General features: G+C 34.8%; 1 protein-coding gene across 1 annotated transcript in view; it reads right to left on the bottom strand.

Moving 5' to 3' along the window:
- pak1 (p21 protein (Cdc42/Rac)-activated kinase 1) overlaps positions 1–2,214 on the bottom strand; it is a 63,168-nt gene extending 60,954 nt beyond the window's left edge. The window contains exon 1 of the mRNA XM_024276612.2: positions 1,887–2,214. The gene's annotated coding sequence lies outside the window, so the exon portion shown is untranslated. The remainder of the gene's footprint in view (positions 1–1,886) is intronic.
- Between the last annotated feature and the right edge of the window lie 3,786 nt (positions 2,215–6,000).

Raw genomic sequence — 6,000 nt, 5'->3', positions numbered from 1 at the left:
ATTAAGATAAGAAAAAAGTTGATGGGTGTAATATCATTTTTTTTAAAATATTTATTTATGCAAAGTAGTTTTCTTCAAATTGCTAATATGTAATATTATATGTATAAGATGAGATAATGAAAGTGTCTCACACAAAAACACGTTTATTACATATTAGGTGGTCTGTTCTGTTAAAAGTCAAAAGTTGGATTATCTTTTTCAGGACTAAATCAAACAGTAATAATGCAACTTCAGGTTTGGTGTCTTTTTTCAGTTACTCTCTCCATAAACAATCATAAAGTTACCAAAAACAAAATCCATTAATATGACATTTGAACCACTAAACCACAGCAAACGCAAATAGAGACCTCATGTCACAATCAAGAAGTTTCATTTTTAAAGATTTTCAGTGAATACCACAGACTAATCAGGTGAAAGGCAAAACTAAATCATTAAATTTGTGTTTTTCAACATGCAATTTTCAGAAAATGAAGGACAATTAAGCAAAAATTGCATTCCTGAGTATTTCTGTAGTCAAATTGTTGAGAATCAGGAGCAGATGAAAACATTTTATTTGAGAAAAAAAAGCTTAATTGTGACGTAGAAAGCTCCCTGCTCCACTCCATTCTGATGCATCCATTTGTAGACGAATAGATCCATGAACGTCTTCGTTTTTCTTATCGGATCGAGGGGGACGTGGATCCAGATACAACTTAACTTACCCTAAACTAAAAGTGTTCAGAACTGTAAAAGAAAAGCTTTTATTAAAGCTTAAAAACTAGGAAAAACTAACAGTTGGGGTTGCCAGTTAAAAGTTTAAGCAATATTGGGGGACTTCCAGTTCTTGTCAAGAAGTTCTGGGTCCTCTTGCCGCTATTGTCATATCATCTCTGCACTGTTCTGCCCACAACACAGAGGCAATTATTTAACGAACGCCTGCCGCTCTGCAGAAACTATGTCTTAGAAATATATTTTTTTTTGTGCTGAAAAAAACAGCACAATCATAATTTTAAAAAAAGACTACTAGGAACCTCTTTTAGATCAAGAGATGATTGGAGCAGGACTTTAACGTGAACTTAATTCAGAAATACTGTTCAAGAACAGACAGAACACAGCAAAATGAAGAACCAGAAATATAGAAGCAGAAAATATTTCTCCGAGCAGAGCAGTCTGAAAGGTCAGCAGTGATATGCTAATAGATTGTAGCCAAGCAGTTGGTGGAAGCAGCTGAAACCACAGGATGAAGAAAAGTGCGCCGGTTTTCTGCTGATCCGTGTGGAAACTCCAGCTTCAGAGCATTTCTAACAGATTGCAGAGATCTAATCAGAAAAGTTTGCAGAAATCAATAATACAGCAGGTGATGGAAAAGCAGCTCTGAAGGGTTTGCATCAACTTTAACCAAATATTTGATGGATTTCTGTAAAGCTAAAATGATATAATGTGTGTCTAAATATATATATATTACATAAAAACTATTTTTTGGCATCTTGAGACACTTTTTTTAAATGCTCATATGCATGAACAGTTAAAATGTTGACTTCAGTGAGGGGAAAGTGGCAGATTTTCATTCATTCTGACTGCTGTGCCATCATTTCGCCTGTAAAACTCCCATGTCGTGTTCAGTCAACTGGGAGGCAACCGGTATAATAAAATAATAATCAACCCGCCCACGCCTATAGCTGGAACGACCTGGGCAGTGGGGACCATAAAAGTCCACCAAGCGCACGTTGATTGACTTGCAGAGGAAATAAATGTGAAAAAAAGGGGTAAAACGTGGAGATAATAGTGTCCTTCCAGCCCATTTACCCCCCAGCTCCCTCCTTCATTCACAGCGCACCATGCTGGCAGGCTACAGACCATCAGCTGAGGTAACGGCTTCAAAATAAAGTGAAAAAAGCTCCACTTACCAAATGTCTGGCAGCGAATTAAAATGTCGTAGCAGTCAGTTCGTGTTTTTCCTCCGCCGGTTCGCAGCGTCTCATGTATTCGGAGAAGTCCGCTCCTCTGAAGGCTCAGATCTGCTCCGCTCTGTCGCCCTCGCTGATTTTTTTTAGCAATAAACTTGCCGAGCCCTGGCTATTGTTAGCCAAGCGCAGAGAAGTCTGCTGCAAAGAAAGTCCCGCCCCCTCGCCGGGACGTCCGGCCTTCCTATTGGTTAGTCTTCTAGACTGCCTCGTTTTTATTGGCTGAGGGAAGTGTCCGTCTCCACTCTAGGGCGGGTCCCCACTCGCCGGCAAAACCGAACGACCTGTGTTGCATTCAGGTTACTGACAAAAAGTGCAAATTTGTAGATACTTACGTGTAAATTGTCCACACGTGTTGCCTTCAGGTGTAACAATGTTAGGTAATTATAAACCGAGAAAAACTATTTTAAACAGTGACGTCGTTATTTAGATGTCTTTCTCAGAGAAAAATCAGTAATAAAGAAAAATATTTGATATTTAAACTCAACTGAAATCACTTTGAAGTAAATTTGTCCTCACAAGAGGGATATTTTCAAAACAATTTCTTCACAAACTAAACATGTAGCAAAAAAAATGAACTAAAATGACTAAAAAACAAAAGAAACAAAATTAGATTAGGAACAAGGAGAAATTGTAATATCTTAGTGACAGTTATTTTATTTTACTCGTTTTTCTTTTGTAAATTTTCTTTAATACTTAAAATATTTGTCCAATTTTATAGTTCTCCACATTATTATCTCCACATCCCAGAAGATCATTGTCGTCCTCTCCCATCTCATGAAGAACTGTACAGCTCCCGCTGCCTCGGGGAAGCTGAAAACATTTTAGTGGATTCATCCCACCCCGGACATTCTCTGTTTACACTCCTGCTTTCAGGGAGAAGATACAGAACAATAAAATCAAGGACAAATAGGTTAAAAAAACAGTTTTTATCCCAGAGTCATCACATTTTTAAATCCTGCTAGGATTTTTGTTCCTTTTTAGTATAATGTTTTAACTTCTTTGTATGGTTGTTTGGATGTGTTTGAAGTTATCTATAGGTATTTTATTTATTTATTCACACCAGAAGAGGATTGCACTCAATTTTGTTGTATAATTTACAATGACAATTAAGTTATTTTATTCTATTTTGACTCCTGATATTATTCACGTTATTTTCTCTTTAAGTTTATGTTAAAATGCGACATATTTATTCTTTTATTTTTAATTAGTAATGCAGCAACATTGACACTTTCCCATTACAGGACAAATCCACTTCAGTTCAATTTTATTTATATATCCCAATATAACAACATAGTTGTCTCAATGGGTTTCACCAGTAATTTTTTGAAAACATAAAATCAGTCATAATATATAAACAATAGCTGACTAAACAGACTAAACTAAACTGGGCTTTCTCGTCCTGAGACGCTGCTTTGCGGCAAAACTCCTGAAAAAAAAAAAAAAAACGGATTCTCTAAAAAAAAATAAGAACCCTCAGAGAAGTCCACATGAAGGAGGAATCATTTTCCAGGACGGACAGGTGATGTACCAGGACTGTTAAAAGAGGAATTAGGTTATTTAACTCTACAACCACATGTTTGAATAGTGTAGCAGACAAGCTTCATCCAGAAGGAACTTGGGAACAGATGGAGGTGTGAGTCGAGCCAGAGGCGAGGTCCAAGGTCATGGACAGGAGCACAGACAAACCGTTTGGAAACTGGAATCTCTCCCGCTCCCACGAAGGGCAGTGGGAAAGGGGGGCAACAAATGAATCACACTACACCAAACAAAGTTATCTTATCTTATCTGATCTTACTGTTGTATACTTAGTTGTACTCTCAGAAAGCCTGTCAGGTTACACACTCTGCCATACCCGTTTTCTTTATCTCCATGCTGATTTTGTGGATAATGTTGATCACTTAAAAAGTCCCAATTTGGTCAAACCAAATTCTCTTCATATTATCAACATCAAGCGTACTTCACAGTTGACAACTTTGATGCAAAGATCCAAAAAACATACATATTTCATCACAGAAATCAGTTTGGAGCAGGCATGTCCAAAGTCTGGCCTGTGGGTCAAATGCGGCCCCACTTCAATTTCAAGAATCTCCTTTTTTAAAATAAATAACATGCGACCCCAACATTTTCTATGATTTCTTCAATGTGGTTGGCTAGACTACATTTTATGCAGTTGGAAACCTTTGGTAATAATGCCATGCGACCCTTCTGTGACACTTTCTAGTTCTTTTTAAAAATATAATTGTCAGCGAGGGTCATTACTTCTAGGACCAGTGGAAATCTGTCTATTTTTTCAGTTAGATAAACAACCTGAGATACCAAGATACTGTGGCTGTTTTCAAGGAGTTCAACATCAAGAAGTACTACCAGACAGACATCTGCAACCAGCAAACTCTGAAAGAATGCAGTAAAAACTGACAGTATTTTTGGTAAAAAAAAAAAAAAAAAAAATGTTTTCTATGTGAAGAAATGAAAAGTATGTCATTGTAATAAAATGTTTATAAGGTTTACAGGAAATCATCTTGAATGTCAAAACTATAAAGTTAAAGCTGAGGATTGTGTGACACCTAGTGGTGGTCTGTTCTGTCGTTTCAGATTAAACTCAATTGCTTAAGTCATTTATACATCTGGAAATCACTTAAATCTTCTATTATGGCAGAGAAGAATTCATTGTTTTAGAGTAATAAGTGGATCAATGTTGTAGGTAAACTTCAGTCCAGACATGTTTCTTCAATACAATTTAAAGGGTCTGCTTTGTATAATTTAAGAAATACTAAATTGAATATTAGCTTAAAAAAACACATTAATGCTCTTAAACCCACGGTAAAAAAAAGCAAAGAAATTAAATTGACCACAATAAAACCAATACAGCTTTATTTAAATTAATTTAATTAAATAATAAAAGACATTTACCCTTTTAATTCACAGCAACTCAAAAGAGAAATTGCATCACATGTTTAAAAATTACACATGGTTAGTGTATCTGAATCCTCGGGTAACTTTAGCTCAGGGGTCCGCAACCTTTCACAATAAAAGAGCAATTTGAACTACTTTCTTACTTTGCAGTCCTACTTTACTGTTTAGACAAATAACACTTTATTTATGTTGTTGTGACCAATAAACCATTCATTTATAACATGTAGTCTTTAAATATCTACAATGAACAATAACAGAATTATAATTTGCAACAAATAACAGCTTTAAATGCTGGAGGACCCAATTACTTTTTACTTCTGAGGTTTAAAAATTTATTTTACCGTTTTTTTATTATTATTATTTTGAGCATCAGGAGTTAACACCTGAAAAAAACATTAAAAATATGAATAAATAAATAATATGTAAAAAATAAATCCATAAATAGATAATAACTGTGGCCAGATTTGACCCTTTTGGTTCTCCAAAGTTATTTTTTCTTTTTCCAAGTAAAGCACAGCTGTTCCTTTCAAAATAAAATCTACTATGTGTCCAAAAAAAGTCAAACATTGCACTTTCTAAAATTGTGAATGTATGGACAATAGACTGAACCTTTTATCATCCTTTTGTCCATATTAAAAACTGTTTTATTTGCAGTTTGGAAAATTAAATCCCTTTTTTTAATGATTGCTTCAATAATTTGTTTGAGTCTTGTTTGTTCCAGTGCAGACAGAGACATCAAAGGCTTTTAGTGCCTCTTATTTTGAAAGAAAGTCATGCCAACTTCAATGAAAAGTAAAAAACTATTTCTATTTTTGAGAGATAGTTTCTCTAAATATTTATATTTTTATTCTTGTCCAAAAACAAATTTCTAATTCATATTTTACTACTGAAATAACAATGTAATAAATCCAACGTAGTACAGAACTTTCATTAAAAAGGCAAAATAAAACATTGCTTGTTATTAATAATAATAATAAAAAAAGCCCAAATGGTTCTTTTACTGTTGAAGGTTGCAGATCCCCAGACCTTTTTCACTTTTCCCTACACATAAAATACAGTGCATATGAATACACAACTCCAAGTATACAGTTACGCACAAAATGTATTGAATGAGTCACAAATCAAGAATTACGTACACAAC

Source organism: Oryzias melastigma, linkage group LG13 (assembly GCF_002922805.2).
Source record: "Oryzias melastigma strain HK-1 linkage group LG13, ASM292280v2, whole genome shotgun sequence".
NCBI classification, from domain to species: Eukaryota; Metazoa; Chordata; class Actinopteri; order Beloniformes; family Adrianichthyidae; genus Oryzias; species Oryzias melastigma.
The sequence above is the reverse complement of the archived record's forward strand: the minus strand, read 5'-3'. Positions and strand labels throughout refer to the sequence as shown.